Source organism: Hibiscus syriacus, unplaced genomic scaffold, assembly GCF_006381635.1.
Source record: "Hibiscus syriacus cultivar Baekdansim isolate YM2019G1 unplaced genomic scaffold, ASM638163v2 tig00004013_pilon, whole genome shotgun sequence".
In the NCBI taxonomy this organism is placed as follows: Eukaryota; Viridiplantae; Streptophyta; class Magnoliopsida; order Malvales; family Malvaceae; genus Hibiscus; species Hibiscus syriacus.
This window is the reverse complement of record NW_024061992.1, coordinates 1580787-1607154: the sequence shown is the minus strand read 5'-3', so window position 1 is coordinate 1607154 and position 26368 is coordinate 1580787. Positions and strand designations below refer to the sequence as shown.

General features: G+C 35.2%; 2 pseudogenes; both read left to right on the top strand.

Moving 5' to 3' along the window:
* Positions 1-8542: 8542 nt before the first annotated feature.
* LOC120186482 lies at positions 8543-22406 on the top strand (annotated as a pseudogene).
* A 927-nt stretch (positions 22407-23333) lies between these two features.
* LOC120186713 lies at positions 23334-25071 on the top strand (annotated as a pseudogene).
* The last annotated feature ends 1297 nt before the right edge of the window (positions 25072-26368 follow it).

The window sequence follows — 26368 nt, the reverse complement described above, 5'->3', positions numbered from 1 at the left end:
CAATACCCTCAATTCAGTCATCAAATCATTTAAATAAACTTTCATATTTAAAATTAATCATCTAAAATCACTTAAAGACTTTCCAAAATATTTTTAAAACCAAAATATGAATTTTATAAATTTTTCTTCATTTTTATCTAAAATCCAAAAATCGACCCTAACTACCAGACCCGAATTTCGTCCCCAAATATATCTTGGCTAAACAAATGCAAAAATGAGCTCTTATTTACTCTTCTATTTCCCAAGTCACCTCCTTAGTATCGTGGTTACACCACAACACTTTTAACAACTGAACGACCTTGTTCCGAAGAACTTTTACATCCCTAGCCAGAATCTTATCAGGTTTTTTCTCAAAAGAAAGATCCTCGTGAACCTCAACCTCATCAACCAAAATTACATGAGAATTATTCGACCTATACTTACGTAATATCGACACATGGTACACGTCGTGAATATGCTCAAGCTTAAGCGACAACCTCTAACGATACGTAACTGGCCCAAGACACTCTAACACCTCAAACGGTCCTAAAAACATTGGACTAAGCCTACCCTTACGCCCAAAATGTAACACCTTCTTCCAATGCAAAACCTTAAGAAACACCAAGTCACCCACAACGTACTCAACCTCTCGACGCTTCAAATTGTCATACGACTTTTGCCAATCAAAAGCAACCTTCATTTGATCATTAATCAACTTAACTTTATCCTCAGTCTCTTGAATCAATTCTGTACCAACAACACGTTTCTCACTCAACTCATTCTAACACAAAAGAGTCTGACACTTATACCCGTACAACACCTTAAAGTGAGCCATCTAAATATTAGCCTAAATATTGTTATTATAAGCAAACTCTACCAGCGACAAATAACGTTCCCAAGAACCAACAAAATCAATCACACACGCCTGAAGTATATCCTCCAAAATATGTATCACCTGCTCAGGCTGCCCATCTATCTGCGGATGATAATTCATGCTCAAACTAAGCTTTGAACCCAAAGCCTTATGCAAACTTTGCCAAAACCTCGACATAAACCGCAGATCACGATCTGAAATGATTGACAAATGAACTCTATGCAACCGCACTATCTCAGCTATGAACAGTTCATCCAACCATTATAATGAACACGTAGTATGAACTGACAGAAAATACGAACACTTAGTAAACCGATCAACTATCACTCAAATTATATTCTTCTTCGACGGTGACAAGGGCAAACCTATCACAAAATCCATCGTGATTCGTTTTCACTTCCACTTAGGAATACTAATCTACTACAACAAACCCGAAGAACACTGATGCTTAGCTTTATCATGCTGACAAACCAAACATCGTCCGACAAACTTAACAACAACACGATTCAACCCAGCCACCAAAATAACTCACTCAAGTCCTGAAACATCTTGGTACTATCCGGATACATCACAAATGGTCCACTATGTGCCTCTACGAGAATCTTACGCCTCAATCCTTTATCCCTCGACCCTCCTTGAAAGAACAAACCACCATTAGATTTTAACGAGAAGTCACCTCCAACACCATCTCGCACTAGCTGAAACTTCTCTTCCAACTTCTCGTCACTTGTTGCAAATCCTGAATACGTTGAGACCACATAGACTTAACTTGCAACTCAGCTATTAATGCTTTATCCTTAGAAAAATCCAACAAGCAAACAAAGCATGTAACTTACCCATCAACTTTCAACTTAAGGCATCAGCAACCATGCTAGCCTTACATGGATGGTACTCAATCACACAGTTGTAGTCCTTTAAAAACTCAACCCAACACATCTACCTCAAATTCAACTCCTTCTGAGTAAAGAGGTATTTGAGACTTTTGTGATCAGTGTAAAGAATACACTTCTCACCAAACAAGTAGTGTCACCAAATCTTTAAAGCAAACAATAATGTTGCCAACTCCAAGTCGTTCATAAGATAGTTATGCTCATGCGGCTTCAACTGCCTCGACACATAAGTAACTACATTTTCATATTGCATCAGCACGTACCCAAGACCCACAATCGACGCATCACTGTAAACCACAAAATCATTTCCCAACACTGGTTAAACTAACACCGGAGCCTCTGTCAAAGCTGACTTTAACAACTCAAAACTATTATGTATTTCACTCATCCACTAAAACTTAACATCATTTTACAATAACTTAGTTAACGGAGCAACTATCCGTGAAAATCCCTTAACAAACCGTCTATAGTACCCCGCTAACTCGAGAAAACTACGAACCTCAACAACACTCCTGGGTGACTTCTACTTAACTATCGCCTTAACCTTACTCGGATAAACCCTTATACCCTCGGTGGAAACAACATGACTAAGAAACGCCACTTCGCCTAACCAAAACTTGCACTCATAAAACTTAGCATACAACTTCTTTTCCCTCAAAACTTACAAAACAACCTGGAGATGCGAATCATGATCCTCCTCAGAAGTTGAATACACCAAGATGTCGTCAGTAAACACCACCACGAAATGATCGAGGTATGGGTGAAACACATAGTTCATCACATCCATAAAAGCAGCTGGAGTATTAGTTAAACCAAACGGCATCACTAAGAATTCGTAATGACCATAGCACATTCAAAAAGTTGTTTCATCACATCCGGTTCACTAAACTTTAACTGATAGTACCCAGAGCACAAGTTGGTCTTCAAAAACACCTTGGCACCCCTAAACTGGTCAAACAAGTCATTAATCCTCGGTAAAGGATATCGATTCTTGATCTTCAACTTGTTTAACTGATGATAATCAATGTACATTCGCATTATATCGCCCTTCTTCTTTATAAATAAAACTGGAGCACCCCACAGAGACATACTCAGATAGATAAAACCTCAATCCAACAACTCTTGTAGCTACACTTTCAAGTCCTTCAACTCCTTAAGTTCCATGTGATAGGGCGCAATAGACACATGGGTTGAATCAGCATAAGTATTTATACGAAACTCAACCTCACAATCCGGTGACACACCTAGAAGCTTTTCTGGCAAACCTCAATCTCACCTTGAACAACTAAATGACACCTATGGTATACATGATCCACAAGTCACCGAAAGCTCCAGTTACAACCAAACCCACACTCTTAACACAAACAAGAACACTCAACCGACTAGAGAAACTACCAAGGTTATAAGAGTATGTAGAACCAAAATCTATCAAGGTAAGAAAAGGAAAAGACTAGCAGAAAAGTACATGTAATCACGTCCGTCGGAATATGATCCTGAGGCTCACAAATCGCGTACACTCTAGCATGTCCACCTATCTCAGCTACCCAAACATGACCACAGCTTATACCACGATCCTGAGTCATCGGACCACGCATACTAACTCGACCACCTCCTATGGCAATAATAGGTACACCATCTCTAGGCTCAGCTATGCTCGGACAATCTCGTAATGGATGACCCTTGTCGCCATAACATAAAAACCTTCAGTAGTGCCAATACTCATCTGGATGACTCTTACCACAAGATGAACAAACTGGAAACTGTTATCATCCTCTAAACGATCCAACAACTCTACCAGACTAACCCTGATAAGAATTACATGGATCCGATCCTCGACCTCTATTAGTAGAACAACTCTAAAAACTAGCATCACCAAACCTCTTTCTAGAAAACTCCCTAACTAGTTCACCCAAAGTTCTCTCAACATCCCTCATCTGATCTACCAGAACGTCGAACACTTCAAAAGTACCAGTAACCAAGTAGGCACAAATTTCTTTCCTCAGACCATCCTTTAACCTCTTGCACCTCGCAAGCTCAGTCGACACAGTATTTCAGGCATACTTACTCAGACGAACAAACTCGTCCTCATACTCAGATATCAACGAATGACCCTGAACCAAGTCAATAAATTTTTTATTCCTCGCCTCCGTATATTATGTACCCAGAAAATTGTGCCTAAACACCTCTAGAAAGTACAACTATGTCAATATATCCTTAGTAGCACTTCTCCAAGAAGCAACCCACCAACGATGAATGTCACCCTGAAGTAAGGACATAACACAACCCAGACTCTCAGTGTCAATACAACCCATCTGATCCAAAACTAGGATAACACTCTACAACCACTTCGTTGCCACTATCAGCTCAGTACCGTAAACACCACTAAACTCTCTAGCTCCTAAAAGTCTTAAGTACTCTAACAACAACCCTCTAGTAGCTGGTACTGCATAAGAACAGGCACCTCAACTGGAATGGCTTGACACAAAGCTTCCAGAATTACCTCAGCCAACACATCCACATAAGGATTTGGTTATGAAACCACTGGCAGTGTCCATTAGCACCACTTCTAAACTCAGTCGCATTTTCCCTAGTAGCAGGACAACTCGACCTCAGAGCCCCAAAAATAGCTCGTCACTATAGTTTCATTGCTCTAACCAGACACATACAAACCAACATCAGAGTGAGAAACGTACCAGTGATCAAGGTAAGACCTACAAAAAAATTAAAACTATGTAGTAATTTGGTTCATGTTTCTTACCCTGGCCTACAATAGCATACACATCATTAATCAACACAAAATTTGTATAACATGGCTCTGATACCAATAAATGTAACGTCACATACCCGATCCATGAGTTTGAGCTAGATGCTTGAGCGTACATTTCATGGAAGCAAATAAATTAAATCTCTTAACATGCAAACATTGCATTTAAACGTTTAGGAGTATTTTAGTCATTTCACATCATGTAATAAATCAACAAGTCAAATCATCCAATTAAAGTTACCAAACATAAACATCGTCATAAGGAAGTAGCACACAAAATTTCATACCAATCGGACATCAGATAATCACTCAATTGATCGTGCAAGATTAAGGACCAAAATATAAATATGCAAAACTTATGTACCAAATAGTGATATGAAATTGAGGGTTCTATTATGTAATTAAGTATGTTTAAGAAGCGATCAACCAAATCTCACCAAATTTTCATATTGAAATTTAAGTAATTAATCAAATCAATTATGGGCTAACTTGAACTCACATAATCATTCAGAGGTCAATTTAGAATTTAAGAACACCTAAGACCTTTAATGAATGCAATTTAACATTTTCCCGTCAAGCAAAACAACGAAGGAATAAATCCTTTCTTGAAAAGGATCAAATACCTTTTCGCGAGGGATTGATCCTTTTGAAAATATATTGATTCTTTGCAAAACATAAACTTTGGGATCGATCCATTCGCCTAAGGGATCTATCCTTTTTCTGAAAAACTGTAGATTTATCAAGAACATGCATATTTGGTCAACTAATCGCCTACATAAAAGTAATCATGGCTAGGAACATGCTTGGACACTATTTAACCACTTCACACATGTTAAAACAAAAGTGTAACATGCTTTATAACACAAGTCAACACATTAATCAAGGATTTGGAACCAAAAGTCAACAATTACATAAAAGTTCATTTCAAGCACAAGTCAGCTACTCATTTTTGGCATTTAAGGTTGTTTCATGCAACCTAAGAGTCTATCAAGTATAGTTTACCAAGTTACACTTAACTAAACACTCCAAACACTTCTTTAAGGGTATAAATCAACATTTGATTAATCTCATGCTTCAAGCAACAAGTTCATACATATAAATCCAATGTCAAATCAAACCAACATCGTATCTCAAACGTATATCCACTTATTACAAAAAAAATCAGCATTATAAGTCCAATAAAGTGAATAATAGGTCTAAGTCCCAAACGTCCCCAACTTCCCACATAAAGTTTTCAAAAACCACATACGTATAGCTTTATGCCTTAGCCTTACTTTATCACACTGATGACAAGCTCCTCACCTCCAAAATCGACTCTAATCATCTGAAAAATGTTAACAATGAGTGTGAGATTAGAAAGCCCAGTGAACGACTAATATTCAAAGCAATGTACATAACTGAGATAAAGATCAATCCATTATGTTCATACGTAACTTGTTGTTTACTCTACACATATAATTCAACATCTCATACTTAAATGATCAGCTAATATTTTCCAAAACACTTGATTTCCAGATTAACAAACATCAAGGACCATATAGTTCAAAAGCAATCACAAGCACACATGCACAATTACATTCCTTGGCAAATCACATAATCATACATATTTTTCCATTTTAAGATCAACGGCTTTTGTAAAATCCTTAACACCGGGTTAGTGACCAAATTGAAAAACTTCAGAATTAGTTGGCCAAAGTAGATAAATTGAATAGTTCAAGGACTTATATTGAAAATTTTGTATAGGACTAAATATCAAAGAAATAAGAATGGAAGGGCAAAATGGCCATTTGATAGCAAGATAATTAATTTGAGAGGGGTTATATTAACACCACGTGGGAAATGAATGATGAATAGAAATTCTTCAGAGAACTCTTCTTCTTCTTCAGGCATGATAGCTAATTGGAAAAGGTGAGTTTCTTATTAAGTGATTATTTATTGAATTTAAGTTTGGTTTAAATTCTTTAGATGATACTTAAGCTTAAGGAAAGCTTAAGTTATCTTAAAATCAAAAGATAAGAGAGTTAGGAAGGATTAAAGATAATAGAGGAATAAGTGAAATCTTGGAAAATAGTTGATAAGTAGAATTTGAAACTAAATTTGATTTGTCAATAGTTGAATTAAGAGATATGAAGTGATAAAATTGAAATTAGAACATGTTGAAAATTTGACATGATTCTTGATTTCCATATAGATAATAGAATTTTGAAGGTAAAGATGTGTTAGATGAGTACAAATGGATTGAAGTATGTGTATTTGAGTTAAGAATAGGAAAAGGACTAAGACATGAAGTGTTTGAGTTGATAGGAGTGAATTTTTGGGTTTAAAATGTGAAAATATGGGCTTGGGTATCGATACAGCTTCATCTAGTATCGATACTTCAAGAGGAAAAGAGGGATATTTGGTATAGATGTATCGATACTAGGTCAAACACTATCGATACCATAGGTCTGAATTTGGTAAAGATATTTAAAGGGTATCAATACATGGGAAGGTAGTATCGGTAACATAGTATAGTAGTATCGATACTAGGTTAAGATTATCGATACCAGAAAACATCGAATCTAATTTTGGTATCAATACCTAGGGGGTATCAGTACCCTAAAATAGAATTATCGATATTGTGCTTGTAGTACCGATACTACTTAAGTTAGAAAAGTTGATATTAGTATTTTATTTAGTTTAAATTAGTAAGAATCCTTTTCGTGTATTTTAAATCCCAATATTCATTAGATTATATTCGTGTAGATATTAAGAACAAACAAGTTTCGGAACAACCACAGAGTCAGGATCGATCCAAAGAGATAGAATTATATAAGTGAATTTGGGATTAAGCAAGACTAAGGTGAGTGCATACCATAGTTAGTATAGATATTGTTTTATGGAAATAAGACTTGTGATAAGTCTATTTCCTATAGTTGAGTTCATGATTTCATAGTCATGTACATGCATATGTTATGATTATAATGAGTATATGCATAATTTATACATGTTTTAATATGATATAATATATGATGAATGTAACTATAAGAGAATAGTTCCAAATTAAGTATGAAAAGATAAATGATCATATATGTACATGTGATTTATTTATATAAGAAGTGATTTGAAAATGTAACAGGTATTCATATTTAAGCCCATGTTATATGATATGAGAGTTGTAGGTATAATTGGCCTGCCAAGAGTTGAGGGTTATAAGTGGTCCTTCTGGACATAGTGGTCCTTCGGGACATAGTGGTTCTTTGGGACAAAGTTGTCCTTCGGGACAAATTTTAAGTGCCCCTAGTGGGAATTTATTTGAGTTGTGGTGACAGCATTTGTGCACAACCTCAGTGTACTTACGTACCTCTTGTTCTCAATAATGTACATTGGCATCTAAAGATAAATTGAATTGAAACTCTCATAAGAAGTTAGGTTTCATATGTGCATGCCATGATCATATATGTTATAGTTTAATAGATACTTACAAATTGTAATGTCACGATGGAATGATAGTAGTGCATGTTTCATGAATTTCTTATTACATATTCTATTATGCCTCACTAAGTCTGTGACTTAGCGTGTAAGTGGTTTACACGTAGGTACCAAGAAATAAGAAGCCCAGAGTTAAGGTTTAGGAAGGCAGCATTTCCTTTGAAGCGATCAGATCATAAGTGATTTAAAACTGTATGTCATTTTATTGTAATAATTATGTTGGCATTTAATTATAGTTTAAATCATAAATGCTCTGATCGATTTTGTAATCATTTTGATAGCATCTATGTAAATTATGGTACAAAAGTTTTAAATTTTATGAGATTTTGTCAAAGTAAACGTTTGAAAAGTCATTATGACACATTGGATTCGTATCCGGTCGAATACGGGTTGGGTATTACATTTAATGGTATCAGAGATATGGTTTAGCCGGTTCTAGGCATAAACTGAAGTTTATAATGATTTTAAATATATACATGCCAACAAAATAGAGAGAACTTCTGATCTGATAGAATAGTGAGTATGATGTTTTGCTAATAGAATGATATGGTTATGTCTTATTAGATGTCCGGACATGATAGTTCTCGAAGTAAAGCGGGAGATGAAGGCCCGCTGAGAGTAGTAATTCACCTGTCCTGGCCAGGCAAGGTGAAGAATAGGCACTTTTTGGAGTGCCTGTAGGTGATCAAAATATTTTTCAGGACGTTGTCTTGGCGCGTTTCCAACCTCATGCCTCTTCAACTCAGAGAATGAATGTTGCGAAAGAGTTGAAGGGTTTAGGAGCTCCAGAATTTAGAGGTGAAGTCGAAGAACGTCCTGTTGCTGTAGACATTTGGCTCAATGATGTGAAAATCATGCTTGAGGGACTTCATTGTTCCGATTCGGAGAAGCTGGATGGAGTGGTCTCCTTGCCCCGAGGGCAAGCGAGAATTTGGTGGACCAATGTTAGACTGAGGATGACTAGTGATCAGGTAACTTGGTCCTTGTTTTTAGAGGAATTCAAGCATAAGTATATAGGAGATCAGTTTATCTTACAGATGAAGCAAGAGTTTATGAATCTGAAGCAATGGAATCACACAGTGTATGAATATGAGTGTGAGTTCAACAAGTTGATCCGCTTTACTACCGGATTTATTCCGATAGAAAATGATACTTGTGAATGGTTCATAGAGGGATTGTGTCCTTGATTGAAAGAGATGTTGATTATGTTGAACTTGTCCTCGTTCCAAGAAATAGTTAACCGTGCCAAAGCTATGGAAAGAGCTCAGAATGAAAGGTTTCGAGATCAAGGAGCACAGACGTATAAAAGAACGGGTGCTTCTTCGAGTTTGCACCAACAAAAAGGGGCAGAGATGTTAGTTCTCGACCCCATGCGATATCAGAGTCAGTTGCATCATCCGCTAGAGGATCGAATCCGATGAAAGTTATACAAACTCAGTCTGTGGGATCTAGAACTGGGAAATCTAACTAGGGCCAATTCAGACAGTGTCCACATTGTGGAAAGAATCATTCAAGAATTTATAGAATGATTTCTGGAGCTTGCTTTAAATGTGGGGACACCGACATTTTATCCGGGACTGTCCAATGATAGCCGGGGAGTCTGCACAGGAGAAGAGGTTTGCTTCTATGACTCAGAGGGGAAGGGGTAGAGGTAGAGGAAGAAGTCAGCCAGAACCCTCTACTCAACAAGAAATACGCTCCACTACTCGAGTGTATAATCTCAAGACCAATGAAGATCGAGATGACCCAAAGATTATAGTAGGTATTTTTCAATTGTATGATAAGAGTGTTTTAGTATTGATTTATTCAGGTTCTACCTATTCTTACATTAGTAGAACATTGGTGAGGGAATTGAAAATTCAGTTAGAAGGTACTAGAAATGATGTGATTGTGACTAATCCGTTAGGGCAAAGTGCTCGGGTAAATAAAGTGTGTCGAGGGTGTCCTATACGGATTCAGGGAATTTAATTCCCTGCTAATCTGATGGAATTACCTTTTGACGAATTCGAAGTGATAATGGGAATGGATTGGTTATATCATTACCATGCTAATGTTGATTGTAGACTAAAGAGGGTAACGTTGATAAGTTCAGAAGGTGTGGAAGTTATTGTATTTAGTGAATGATGGAATCCATTGGCAAATGTAATATCGGTGATGTCAACAAAAAAGTTACTGCTATAGGGATGTCAGTGGTTCATTGTTAATGTGATGGATATTAGAACCAATGAGAAAGGGATTAAAGAAATTCTCATAGTCAAAGGGTTCCTCGATATATTTCCTGTAGAGTTGCCAAGTTTACCTCTGGATAGAGAGGTGGAAATTCAGATTGAGATAATGCCGGGAACAGCACCCATTGCAATGGCACCATACAGGATGGTTCTAAAATAGTTGCAAGAATTAAAGATTTAATTACAGGAAGTGTTGGACAAAGGGTTTATTAGACCAAGTGTATTACCTTGGGGAGCTCCAGTTTTGGTTGTTAAGAAGAAAAATGGTTTCATGCGTCTCTGCATTGATTATAGACATCTCAATAAAGTGACTATTAATAATAAGTATCCATTCCCTAGAATTGACGATTTGCTTGATCAGTTGAAGGGAGCTTCTGTGTTCTCCAAGATTGATTTGCGGTCGGGATATCATCAATTAAAGATTCAAGAGTAATATATTCCAAAGACGGTATTAGAATGAGGTATGGTCACTATGAGTTTATTGTGATGTTGTTTGGAGATACAAATGCACTGGCTGCTTTCATGGACCTGATGAACGGAATATTTCAACCCTATTTGGATCAATTCGTAGTGTCATTCATTGATGATACATTGGTGTATTCAAAGTCGGAAGAAGAGCATAGTACGCATTTGAATATAGTTTTGCTAATTTTATTAAATAAGAAGCTATATGCTAAATTATCTAAATGTGAATTCTGGTTGAACGAAGTGACATTCCTTGGACATGTAATTTCTGCAGAAGGAATTCGGGTGGATCCTCAAAAGATTAAAGCTATTCTGGAGTGGGAAATTCCAAAGAATGTGTCGGAAGTTTAAAGTTTTCTAGGGTTAGCTGGTTATTATTGAAGATTCGTTAAAAACATTTCGATGATAGCCTTACCCTTAACTAGGCTGATGAGGAAAGATGTAAAATTCGCTTGGACTCTGGAATGCCAAGAGAGTTTTGAAATGTTAAAGAACATTTTGACAGAAGCTCTAGTATTAGTTCAACCTGAGTCTGGCAAGAATTTTGTGTTTTATAGTGATGTATCCCATAATGGTTTGAGATGTGTATCGATGTAAGAAGGCAAAGTGGTGGCTTATGCTTTGAGACAATTAAAACCGCATGAGAAGAATTACCTAAAGCACGATCTAGAGATGGTTGCAGTAGTGTTCGCTCTTAAGATTTGGCGTCACTACTTGTATGGTGAACGTTGTTATTTATATATCGATTATAAGAGTTTGAAGTATTTGATGACTCAGAAAGAGTTGAATTTAAGACAGAAGAGATGGGTGGAATTTCTAAAGGATTATGATGTCGTGATTGATTTCCATCCGGGAAAAGCAAATGTAGTAGCGAATTCCCTAAGTCAAAAGACGTTTGCAGCCTTGCGAGCTTTAGATGTCAGATTGTCATTAAATAGAGATGGTGCAATATGTGTGGAATTGACTCTTAAGCCATCATGTCTAGATCGAATTAAGAAATTAAAAAGCAAAGATGAAAAGTGTTTGAAGAAGTTGCAACAAGTAAAGAATGAGGAGATAAAAGATTATGAGATCAAGTCTGATAGGAACTTGTATTATCGAGGAAGATTAGTGATTCCAGATGATGATGAGTTAAAGAAGGAAATGTTAACAGAAGCTCACAGCAGGCCATTGACAATGCACCCTGGAGGAAACAAAATGTATATGGGCCTAAAGAGTCGATATTGGTGGCCTGGAATGAAGAAAAATATTACGAAATTCGTATCCAAGTGTTTGACTTGCCAACAAGTCAAAGCTGAGCATCAGGTTCCATCAGAATTATTACAACCAATGTCTATTCCTTAGTGGAAATGGGATAATGTAACGATGGATTTTGTGACGGGGTTGCCTTTAACTCTGAACAAAAGAGATTCAATCTGAGTGATTATAGATAGATTGACTAAGTCAGCTCATTTTATTCGGGTACGAGTTGATTTCTCAGTGGATAAATATGTTGAATTGTATATCGGAGAGATTATATGATTACATGGTGTACCTGTTTGCATTGTTTCTGATCGAGATCCTAGATTCACATCACAGTTTTGGAAGACTTTGCATGGAGCGTTAGGAACTCGATTGAACTTTAGCACAACGTTTCATCCTCAGACTGATGGACAATCCGAGAGAACTATCTAAATTCTGGAAGATATGTTGAGAGCCTGTGTAATAGAGTTCAAAGGGTCGTGGGAAAGAAACTTACCACTTGCTGAATTCGCTTACAAAAATAGTTACCAGTCAAGCATCAAAATGGCTCCATATGAGGCTCTATATGGGAGGAAGTGTCGTATGCCCTTGAACTGGTACGAGCTTAGGGATCGAGAAGTTCTCAGTGCTGAGTTGATTCAGGAAGTGGAAGAAAAAGTTTAACTGATTCAGAACAATCTGAAAGCAGCAGCTGATAGACAGAAATCATATGTGGATCTAAAGAGGAAATAAATAGAATAGAATATCAAATTGGAGATAAAGTGTTTTTAAAAGTATCTCCTTGGAAAAAGGTCTTGAGGTTTGGATGAAAATAGAAGCTTAGTCCCAGGTTCATTGGACCTTATTAGATCGTTAAGAGGGTGGGACCAGTGGCATATCAATTAGCCTTGTCACCCGAATTGGAGAAGATTTATGATGTCTTCCACGTTTCAATGCTTTGGAGATATAGATCCGATCCCTCCCATATTGTGACACCAGAAGAGATAGAGGTTCAAGCTGATCTGACTTATGAGGAAAAACCAATTTAAATATTAGCTCACGAGGTGAAACAATTAAGGAACAAGACGATTTCATTGGTCAAAGTATTGTGGAGAAATCACAAGATAAAGGAAGCAACGTGGGAGGGTGAAGAGGACATGAGGAATCAATACCCCCATCTATTTGTGCAATGAAAATTCGAGGGTGAATTTTCATAAGGGGAGATTTGTAACATCCTTAACACCGGGTTAGTGACCAAATTAAAAAACTTTAGAATTAGTTACCAAATTAGATAAATTGAATAGTTCAAGGACTTATATTGAAAATTTTGTATAGGAATAAATATCAAAGAAAGAAGAATAGAAGGGCAAAATGGTTATTTGATAGCAAGATAATTAATTTGAGAGGGGTTATATTAGCACCACGTGGGAAATGAAGGATGAATAGAAAGTCTCCAGAGAACTCTTCTTCTTCTTCAGTCGTGATAGCTAATTGAAAAGGTGAGTTTCTTGCTAAGTGATTATTTATTGAATTTAAGTTCGGTTTAAATTCTTTAGATTATACTTAAGCTTAAGGAAAGCTTAAGTTATCTTAAAATCAAAAGATAAGAGAGTTAAGAAGGATTAAAGATAATAGAGGAATAAGTGAAATCTTGGAAAATAGTTGATAAGTGGAATTTGAAACTAAATTTGATTTGTCAATAGTTGAATTAAGAGATATGAAGTGATAGAATTGAAATTAGAACATGTTGAAAATTTGACATGATTCTTGATTTTCATATAGAGGATAGAATTTTGAAGGTAAAGATGTGTTAGACGAGTACAAATGGATTGAAGTATGTGTATTTGAGTTAAGAATAGGAAAGGGACTAAGACATGAAGTGTTTGAGTTGATAGGAGTGAATTTTTGGGTTTAAAATGTGAAAATCTGGGTTTGGGTATCGATATTGTTTCATCTAGTACCAATACTTCAAGAGGAAAATAGGGATATTTGATATAGATGTATCGATACTAGGTCGAACAATATCGATACCATAGGTCTGAATTTGGTAAAGATATTCAAAGGGTATCGATACATGGGAAGGTAGTAGCGGTACCATAGTATAGTAGTATCGATACTAGGTTAAGGGTATCGATACCAGAAAACATCGAATCTAATTTTGGTATCGATACCTAGGGGGTATCGTTACCCCAGAATAGAAGTATCGGTACTTTGCTTATAGTACCGATACTATTTAAGTTAGAAAAGTTTATATTAGTATTTTATTTAATTTAAATTAGTAAGAATACTTTTTGAGTATTTTAAATCCCAATATTCATTAGATTATATTCGTGTAGATATTGAGCACAAACAAGTTCCGGAACGACCACAGAGTCAGGATCGATCCAAAGAGATAGAATTATAGAAGTGAATTTGGGATTAAGAAAGACTAAGGTGAGTGCATACCATAGTTAGTATAGATATTGTTTTATGGAAATAAGACTTGTGATAAGTCTATTTCCTATAGTTGAGTTCATGATTTCATATTCATGTACATGCATATGTTATGATTATAATGAGTATGTGCATAATTTATACATGCTTTAATATGATTAATATGTGATGAATGCAACTATAAGAGAATAGTTACAAGTTATGTATGAAAAGATAAATGGTCATATATGTACATGTGATTTGTTTATATGAGAAGTGATTTGAAAATTTAACAGGTATTCATATTTAAGCCCATGTTATATGATATGAGAGTTGTAGGTATAATTGGCATGCCAAGAGTCGAGGGTTATAACTGGTGCTTCAGGACATAGTGGTCCTTCCGGATATAGTGGTCCTTCGGGACATAGTGGTTCTTCGGGACAAAGTTATCCTTCGGGACAAATTTTAAGTGCCCCTAGTGGGAATTTATTTGAGTTGTGGTGACAGCATTTGTGCACAACCTCAGTGTACTTACGTACCTCTTGTTCTCAATAATGTACATTGGCATCTAAAGATAAATTGAATTGAAACTCTTATAAGAAGTTAGGTTTCATATGTGTATGCAATGATCATATATGTTATAGTTTAATAGATACTTGCAAATTGTAATGTCACGATGGAATGATAGTAATGCATGTTTCATGAATTCATTGTTACATATTCTATTATGCCTACTAAGTCTGTGACTTAGCGTGTAAGTGGTTTACATGTAGGTACCAAGAAATAGGAAGACCAGAGTTAAGGTTTAGGAAGGAAGCATCTCCTTTAAAGTGATTAGATCATAAGTGATTTAAAACAATATGTCATTTTATTATAATAATTATATTGGCATGTAATTACAGTTTAAATCATAAATGCTCTGATCGATTTTGTAATCATTTTGATACCATCTATGTAAATTATGGTATTGTTCTTTTAATAAAAGTTTTAAATTTTATGAGATTTTGTAAAAGTAAACGTTTTGAAAAGTTGATCGGATACGAGTTGGGAGTGTTACAGCTTTTGTTCAAAACACAACTCACTCATTGGATAAACTGACTCCATACAACTCTCGTTTTGCTTACAGGCTCACATAGATCCAAAACCAAGATTTACGGAGCAAACTCAATGCCCAACCTTACCCCGTATCTTCTCGGGACAAAGCTCAACGTACCATCCAAACCCCATATAATCCCAAATCACACACTAATACAAAGCACATAGAGTACTCTTTCCTAGGCATTCCTTTCATATCCAAAGGTCTTACTAAGAACAATAGCCAATTAATCCAATTCACCAACAACGGTTGTCAATGATGCATAATTTTCACATATTGTTTCAAATACATTTTGAAACACACTTACGAATTTAGTTGTCATGATCAGCCCACATATTTGGACATTGAGAAAGTTCAGCTCATCCAATTCATATTCATAATATATATAGATTTTCACAAATCCTTTACAAAATCTTATGCATCGTTTGTAACACATCACATTTACAATTCACGTTCTCATTTCCAACATAAGTGGCATCATATGTAAATCAACATAATTCATATTCCATCAGTATTATTAACCAAATAACACAATATATCATAATTAACAAATGAAACATTACATAACCCTCAACCTTGAATCATGTTCATTTTATAAGAATGAGAGTCACTCACCTTGATGTCCGAAAACTGAAAACACTTCCAAACACTACCTCAATGTTCACCAACCTCTAAGCACAAGTTTCCTCAACCAAAAACACAATAAGAACCTTGCAAAGTAAATTAAAACATCAAAATCTAATCTAAAACAAAGCATAATCCTTTGTTTCTAAAAGAGAGTGCAAACGTCAAAAACACTGAAAACCTTACCGAAATATCACTCCGGAAGCTCCAAAACGAATCACATGAATATCCACACTAAAAGCTAATAAAAAACTATAATCAATATCTAACTCAACTAGAACCGTACCAATCAACATTTACAAACCTAAATTCTCGGATTCCGTAAAATACCAAAATTCAACATTTTTTTCAAGAAATAAACATTCAAATCATTTGCAATCGAAAAAATGATTTAATATGATTATAATCACTCCAAAAACAATTACATTTCATTAATAAAACCTCAAAATCAATTCAATAAATCAACACATTAATTAGCTCCAAAAATCAATTGAAATCTTAGAAATCATTTCAATTAAATCAACAATTCAATAAAATCATTAACACTTAGTCACTTTCCCTCGAAGGTTGAAAGAAAACCAAGGAAAAGATCCTTACCTTACTGGAAAATATATTGAAATTGAGATCATCGATGGAACTCCATTATGATCAAGCTTTAAAAACAAAAAGAGAAGAGAAGAGAAACTTGAGAATTAAAATCAAGATTGAGATGAGTTAATTTAGAAATCAAGAAGAGAAAGAGAAAGAATTGATCAGTTGTTTGGGAAAAACGAGAGAAAATGAAGGAAGTTACGGGAAGTTACTAAAATGCAAAATAAGAAGAAAATAAAAAGCACGTGAATGAAAACAAGTAAAAAAGGAAATATAATTTATATTAAATTAAATTTAAATGGAAAATGATAAAAAAGGGAACTAATTTAGAAATCAAGAAGAAAAAGAGAAAGAATTGATCAGATTGTTTGGGAAAAAGTGAGAGAAAATGAAGGAAGTTACTAAAATTCAAAATGAGAAGAAAATAAAAGACACGTGAATGAAAACAAGTAAAAAAAGGAAATATAATTTATATTAAATTAAATTTAAATGGAAAATGGTAAAAAGGGAAAATTAAAACATTTTAATTTAAGAGGGGAAACTCTAAACATAAGCCTTGGTATAATTGTTTCATAGAATTTGGACATTTTGAAAATTTACAAAATGATCACCGAAATTATAATTTTTATCCCGTCATTTAGTCACCAAATCATTTAATTAAACTTTCTTAATTAAAATTAATCATCTAAACTCACTTAAAACATTTCCAAAATATTTTTAAAACCAAAATATGAATTTTATAAGTTTTTCTTCCTTTTTATCAGAAATCCAAAAATCGACCCTAACTACCAGACCCAACTTTAGGACTTTACAAGTGTTGTAGCATGACCTGGTTTCTCATACTCTGATTTTTATTTCACTTAAATAGCATCTTTTACAAACCAATAATTTCTTTACATCTTAGACTCTAATGAAGAACACTTTGTTTCCTGTGGATACGATAATCGTAGCTCTTTGAGTTACCACTTATTACTTGGGCATTGGTGTATACTTGCACTTAAGTATGGTATTTAGCAGCCGCTAATTAGGCAAGGGGTTCTGAGCCACATTTGGTTGCTTAATACCACCAAAATTTATAACATTATTTTTCCTTAACCTTTGAACGATCTTCTTGAAAGCATTGTAATTTTCAATTGAGTGTCTTAGGACCTCTGAGTGGTATTCATAGTGAAACTTAGTATCGTACCATTTGGGATACAGGGGTTACATAGGTGATATGTGATATGTGACACTACATTTCTATCATATAGCTCATTAAATAGTTCTTTGTAGATCATAGAGATTTGGTAGAACTGAAGCTTTTCCTTTTCTTGTCTTGGACCCCTTGATTCCTCCCTAGCGATATTTTATGTAGATGATCCTGATGCCTAAGGTCGAGACACAATGATATTGTTAGAACCTCTTGACTGGTAGTTACTTGCATCATTAACCTCATTTTTCCTCTTAGTGGTGGCTTCTTGGCAAATTAATCTTAATCGAGTCTTCCACTCTCGATTACCATTTCTATAATCTCCCTTGAAGTGAATAAATCAGCAAAACTCTTGAAGAATTATCTATCAAGTTCCTTAGAATGTGAGCATGTGATGTGTTCACAAAAGCATGTTGGTTTCCACTTCCTCAAGCGGGGGTGAACTTGTACAACCATGTCCCTCCATCTCTAGACATACTGCCTAAAACTTTTATTTGAACTTTCTTCCATAATGGTAGCATAATTCAGTTAGGTCTGATATCTTTTACATGTTTGTATTACTCTATAAATGCTTTGGCTAGGTCTTTCCATGACTGGTTGTGGGTCTTACTCAACTGATGATACCATCGGAGGTCGAACCTATTAAGCTTTCTTGAATGTAGTGTATCAACATCTGGTCATCACCTTAGAACATTTGCATTGTTTTCTACCTCCTTTTAGACCCTTCATTCCATATTACTAGCCTTTTATATAGACATCGAAAATGGATTAACACCATGACATGGATGATGAAGTGTAAAATAAATATAAAAAAGCAAAGGAAAATCAATTAGTATACATGACGTAATCAATCAAGCATAATAATGCTTATTGATAAAACATACTCTCCCATGTTAGCTACCAAATCATGATTCAATATATCCAACCCAAACATGATTTCTACCCTCATGCTTTGTTCATCATAAAAATCATAACCACATGATTTCTAGTTCTCATGCATTTATTCAGAAAGTAAAATTATTCTAGCAAATTTAATGACACATAAAATATTTTCCTTGTGTACTCTCTTCACAGACTTCTAAGGTTAGATTAAGCTCTACTTAGGTTTAAGTCATGGGCTCACTATATGATCGGTTTGTCTCTAGAGTAAGATATACTCAAATTTTCCTTGTCGATGCCCCTTTAGGCTATCAGACCCTTAATCCTAGCTCATCACATGCTTATTTGGATCTAGTTCAATTCAAGGTGACACACCTCCCTATGTTTACACGGAGGTGAATACCAGCACCATGACTATAAGGCATGTGCCCTAGGAGCGATCTACTATCCTATACGCACAATAAAGTAGCTTCTCACTCCCACTGAAATGGGACAGAGCAGGGTTTTAGCTCAATGTCATGAAAATGTAACTGTGCAGTGAGTGAGGAAAAGCAAACACAAGACAAAGTAAGCAACATGAAACCTAGTTCTCAATTCCTTTAACATTATTTAATCAAATTATAAACACAAATTTATTCTAATCACACAAGGGATCACAAATTAAAGTAGGACGAATTTGTAATTTTCATTGCAAAGACAACTAATTAATTGACTAATGGTCTAACTCTCTAAACGTCCCCACCTGAGTTGCCAAGCTATGGAAGCGTTCTTAAAAATTGATAAAATTGGGGGTTCTAAAAAAGGCACCCTCGACTAATATTGGATTCTCATTTAAAATGGTAAAAACAAACGATTCGTTGAGTCGCCACCAATCTTTGATTAGGGTGTGATTTAGCACCCAAAATGATTTTGTTATTTTAATAAAATTTAATTTTAACAATATTTAAAAATCTGGGTACCAAAGAATTGAGTTCAGGAGTAGCATGGGGAAGGGTTAGCACCCCACAACGCCATAAATAAGTACCTAATCGATTAATTAGTTGTATTTACAATGAAATTTAAGAATTTGAATATAATATAATTTAAGATACCTTTTAAAAACATAAAAATTAGTCATTTAGGAAAGGAAAAATATGACGTATAATTATTTCCTATCGACATAAAAGGGTATCTCATGCCTTAAAGCAATAAGTTCATTTTCCAATAGAAACAAAGAAATGTCATCATTTCATTCATAAATTCGTTGTTAAGCCATATTTTAAACGCACGCAATAAATAAGTTAACAAAATAAATTAATTATACATTATTAGTCCTTTAGAAAGAATAAGGATGTTCGATGATTTAAAGACGTCGATATCAGACCTTTTATACATTCTAACGATCCTTTAGTGGTGAATTTAAATAGACGAACATTATTTTTTCCCTCGTTCCCAAATTTTAGGTGAGATATTTTTTAGGATCTCTCTTAGTTGGATATCCCTTCATTTTAAAATCATTGGAAGTGATCTTGTTAAACCCTAAGACAATCACTTCATAACAATTTTAAAATGAAATGGTATTACCTTTAGTCCAATTATCCGATCGAGTTAATTATTCTGATTTTGATATATTATGGTGTATCGGAGTGCACTAGTATATATATTCTGATCTGAATGCACTTTGTGTGCATATTGTTATTTCTGATGTGATAGCTATGTGTGTGCTTATCTGTTCTAATTCTGATGATGGCACTGAGATCTGTGTTGCGCACACTCGTCTGACTCACGTACCTCATATTTTCTTAAATATACTTTGGGCTATAAAAATGAAATATGATATTTCTGAAAAGTGTCTAACTATAAATGAATGTTGATTGATCATTTTGTCCGATCTGATTTATTATGATTTTGTGAAAATCGTCAGATGATTCTTTTTAGGTTTCTGATAAAGTTCAGCATCAGATATTCGGTTTGAACGTTCTGAAAATTTTTTCTGTTTTATTTTTAATGATTTTATATATTGCTATATTTTATTTAATTGTTCTCACATTTAGTATTATTGTCTCACTAAGTTATACTTAGCTAGGTTTTGATTGAGACATTGACGTTTTGTGAGGAGCCTCCCAAGTATCGTGTACAGATCATCTATAATACCAGTATCAGTAAGACATCACCGATGTTTCTTTTGACTAGTAGTGGCATGTATATTTATGTTATCAACTTGTTTTATCAATTATGACTAGATGATCTGTAATAGTAAATTATGACTATTTAATTTGACTAGTTTAGTTTATTAGTATTTTGGTGTGCCTGAATATATAGTAGTTAAAATAGTTTTAAAAGTTGAAATTAGGAATGTTTTAAAAGAAATAAAATTTTAAGCAACTGTGAATAGTGATCGTTAGTCAGTTTGATGTGATATTTATAGCTCGTATTCTTAGATGTTTAGGGGCTATGGGTGTTACAAATTGGGAAAAGAGATCCACCAAGTATCTATCTCTTAAGGTTGCGAGCGTTCTGCATTGACACTTTACCAACTTCCGAGTTCCGACTTGCTTTAGCCTTCAACAAAAAGATAGTGAGGAATTCTAGCTAACTTGGCTTTAGGGTTATGAATTTGTAATTGTTTAACTCTTTAGTTTCAGATAAATGAAATGCAAAGGCGGCGTATTAACATAAGCTCTTTCTCTCACAGGTCATTGGGGAACCGGTTTACATTGTCGGGAACTCACTTGGAGGATTTGTTGCTCTGTACCTTGCAGCATGCAATCCTGAATTAGTGAAAGGTGTTACACTACTTAATGCAACCCCTTTTTGGGGATTTTTTTCCTAAACCAATAAAATCTCCAAGGCTAGCGAGGTTATTTTCATGGTCTGGAAAGTTTCCTCTACCGGAAAATGTAAGGAAGCTGACAGAATTTGTGCAAGTTCTTTCTCCTTATTATCACATGATATGACCTTCTCACCAATGTAAATTAACATCCCATCACCGTTAAATGTTTAGAAATGTGCATTTTAAACGAATAGATGTCAGTAATTATCGTATTTGAGGTTTTCAGTAGGGAAAAAGATAAGACTGATTGCGCAATTGTTTTCTTCGGTTTCTTTACTTGAAATCACTTCTTGCTTGTTCTTAACTTTTTTTTTCCGCCTTTCGGTTTCAGTTGGCGAAAAATAAGTGCTCCTGATATGCTTAGACAGGTTTATGCAGATCATTCTATAAATGTTGATAAAATCTTTTCTCGTTTTCTTGAGGCAACACAACACCCTGCTGCTGCTGCTGCATCGTTTGCTTCCATTATGTTTGCTTCTCAAGGAGAGCTGTCTTTCGGGGAGGCTTTATCAAGGTGGGTAGTACGAAAATTCTTTAACTTTGTATAGCTAAATCCATGTATTCTATGTGGAAAACATAGCCATCTGCTCTGAGTTATCGACCGTGTTCCTTTTTTTTGTCATATTTAGGTGTCGTATGAACAATGTGCCCATCTGTCTCATGTACGGAAAAGAAGACCCCTGGGTAAAGCCTCTCTGGGGTCTTCAGGTGAAAAAACAAGTTCCCGAAGCTCCGTACTACCAGATCAGCCCAGCCAGTCACTGCCCTCACGATGAAGTTCCTGAGGTCTGTTATCACCTATAGGCTTGCTTTTCACATCTTATACCGATAATTATTCACTTTGCCAATGATTAAGAAGTGGTAGCTTTTATATTTTCTTCAAGGTTACTTGTAAAAGACGAAATGATTGATTGCGCATAACAACGAATGTTCATATTTGACAATCACGACAGTGTTGTAAATATAAACTATTTGACAATCAATGATATATCTTTATATGTATGACTCAGGACTTAAAATGATAATAACAATCCCTTTGATTTGCGTTGGTATTGTATTCTTTAAATCCTAGAAGTCTTATAAAATGTGAGGTAAAATCAAGAAGGGTAAAGTACACAAACGGTCCTTCAATTATATGATGATGTTTTGTTGAGTCTTCGATTATTAAAATTATAAAATGATACACTAATTATGGAACACTATTTTGTTGAGCCTCCAATTATTAAAAGTTACAAAATGGTCATTCGACTATTCATATGTTCCAAACTCATCATTTTCGGTTAAAAAATTGACAATCGTTTGAGCTATACGTTAACCTGTTGACTCGGACATGATAAAATCATATTTTAATGATGTCTACTGTCACTACCGTTATTTTCAAGCATTGACTTGACGACATAAAGTTTCAAACAATGGCTTGAGAGCATAAAGTTTCAAACAATGGCTTGACGATATAATGTAAATAGAGAGTCGATCAACAAAATACAACTCAAACGGTTCTAGGATAAGATTTAATTATATCTCAGTCAACAAATTAACATCCAACTTAGAAGACCGTCGATCTTTTAACGGAAAAGACAAATTTAGAACATATGAATAATCAATTATGGGACTTAATAAAAAATATTTTATAATCAATGGACCATTTATGTAATTTACCTAATAAATAAGAAGGCCTATGAAAATAAAGCTAACCTAATCAAACATAAAATTATAGTAGTAGTATTACCCAACTACATGTAAAGTAAAGTAAAGTAAAGCATACGCAATCCATGGCATAATTGTAGGTTTAAAACAGTTGGGGATTCCAATTTGGCAATGTCCCCATGTCCCTAAAATTTGCTCTCAAAACAAAAAAAGAAAAGTTTACATTTTCCCAAATCTCGAAAGCCTTCAACCTAAGCCCTTCATGCATTCCCAGCACCGCCATGAATTTATAACACTCTCGAGTCGTGCCTTGATATTTGAGTTGTATTACTTGTCAAAATTGCCATAATTTCCATTTCCAGTATAGTTAAAAAATCCAACTTTTTTGATGGGCTATCTTTCTTGCAAAGCGGAATCGGCAGTCTCTGTAATCTCATCCTCCACGACTACCCACATTCATCGTCTTCGAAAGCATCCGCCGACAAGCAAGAAAACCCCATCAAGATCCAACAGTTCGATTACTGTGACCTTGAAGCAGCCACCAAGGGATTCTCCGATCAAAGGCTTCTAGGAAAAGGCAGCCATGGCGCCGTATATAAGGCTGTTCTCAGGGGACGCCACGTCGCCATCAAGAGACCCTCTTCCAGGAACCAAGAAACCAGCCAGGAAGCCGATAACGAGATCGAAATCTTGTCCAACATTCGTAGCCCCAGATTAGTTAATCTTCTCGGCTTCTCTAATGAACCTAAAGATCGGTTACTTGTTGTCGAATTCATGAGTAATGGCACATTATATGATGTTCTTCACTCCAATTCTTCGAGGCCTTTGAATTGGGGTCGAAGAATTCGATTGGCTTTGCAAGTTTCCAAAGCATTAGACACACTTCACTCAGAAAAACCTTCGATTATACATAGAGATGTTAAGTCTGCAAATGTGTTGATTGATAGGAATTTCGATGCAAGGCTCGGCGATTTTGGGTTGGCACTGAGGTGCGGTGTTGATGATTATAGGCTTAGATCAACCCCACCGGCTGGTACTATTGGGTATATTGATCCATGCTATGTGACCCCTGATAATTTGAGTACAAAAGCTGACGTTTTTAGCTTTGGGATTTTGTTGTTAGAGATTATAAGTTGTAGAAAAGCTATCGATGTTGCGCACTCACCGCCTTCGATTGTTGATTGGGCGATTCCTCTTGTAAAGAAAGGGAACATTGTTGCTGTTTATGATCCAAGGATTGCACCTCCCAAGGATCCTATAGTTAGGAAGCAGTTGGCCGTAGTAGCGGCTAAATGTGCGAGGCCTTGTAGGGAGCGACGCCCAGCGATGAAAGAGGTCGTCGGTTGGTTAACCGGTTTAAGCAAATTGGTTCCTTTACATACATGGAATGGTTTCAACAATCCGTGTATGATGGTGGAAACGATGGGGCGTCCGGTCGAATCTAGGAACACCAAAGAGAATTCGGATGCAGTCGATGGTACATTTGCCACCAAGGACTCACGCAGAGTCTATTCCGATTTAGGCTTTAGGAGCAACTTGATGGAACTTATGGGCATCCCTAGTATTGATGAGGGGGAGGCTGATGCATTTTCTAGTCACAGATTTGATAACAAAAGATATGGTAGCCAAGGGAGAAGTCGACTAAAGAATGTCGGAAATGAGAATGCTGTTTTCGATTTGAGGAGGAATCGGTCGACCGGGGAAAGTCGGGAGCTCTTTTCGGGGTGAAGCGATGTGTTGATCAAGAAAAATGTTTTACATTGAAATGATTGGCAATGGAGAGTGAAATTCATGAATGTATATTTGAGGTTTGTTTTGGTGATTTGAAGCAATCAAGTTGTTTAAAATTGTTAACATGGCGGTGTTCATTGTGAATGTATATGTTGCTGAAAAAGCTATTGAATCCAAAATTCATCACTTAATTACTGATATTTTTTTTTTTTTTGTAATTTGAACCTGCTGTTGATGTAATTAAATAATTGGCATATTGATAGTATTTCCTATCTGCAAATGGTTTTACTTTGATGGATCTGTTCCATTTGCATTCCTAAAATAGACAATGCACACAGAGGAAGGACGAATAATTGATTCTGAAGGCCATGGTTTACTTTTAGGGTAAATTACACGTTTAAACTCCAACTATCACTTTTATTTCATTTAATTATTTTTTTTCAAAATCATACATAATATTTAGTTTTGATTTTATTTTAGTCACCTCTGTTGAAAAATTAACAATGATGCTGACGTGTTCCTATAATATAATGTCATGTAATGTAATCATTGAAAAATTAAAAAAAATACCATGTCATTAGTTTTGTTAAAATTTTAACGGTGAGTGACTAAAATGTAAATTTAGATATAATTTTTAAAACAAATAAGTGAATGACTAAACGAAACAAATAAGATAATTAGATACTATACGTGTAATTTACCTATATGATTTGTTAGGGTGGGACATTGAAGTTGGAAGTTCTCAAAAGATGATGATTATTCACTCTTCCTCCTCATTGGGTCATGAAATTTCCTCCTCCATTTGAATGCGAAAACTGCAAAATTTCTCTTCTTAATTCACTCCAGTTTTTCCTTATGCTAAAATTGCAATAGGAAAATTCAATCTGATCATGATAACATTAAATGTATACATTCAAAATACTTTATAATTATTTATTTATTGTGCCAATAATCTCTAGAGTATGTGATTACAAATTCTTAATTGACATATTCTTTTCCTTATAAGTTGTGCGTTCAATATTATTACGAGTAAAATTCTACAATCCTCTCCTCCTCGATAAGAATTGTTAAAAAGGGAATTATTTATGTATGGACAAATCTCTAGTCTCAGTTGTTGGGACGTATAACGTGAGATTTAGCCATCAACAACTGTTTTAATACAATCATTTAGACGTGATTTGCATCATAACATCCTCGTGACTCATACCATCGATAGCGCGATGAGAATGAAAAGACAGAAGAACGGAGAAAATATCAACTTTAAAGTGAACCAAGTCTAAAAGAGAGGAAATTTGTTGAGTTGCTTTTACATTGAAGTTTTGTTTGTCCAAGAAAAAGACAGCACGAGTTGGCTACTTGGGGACGGGTCCATTGTGCCAGAAGCATCATAGGGGCGCAAACCCCTTGCTTTGTGCTGACAAAAGAAAACAAACCAGAAACATGACAAGTAGAAAACGATGACATAAAGCAAGGACTGTTTCAGATGTCGAGACTT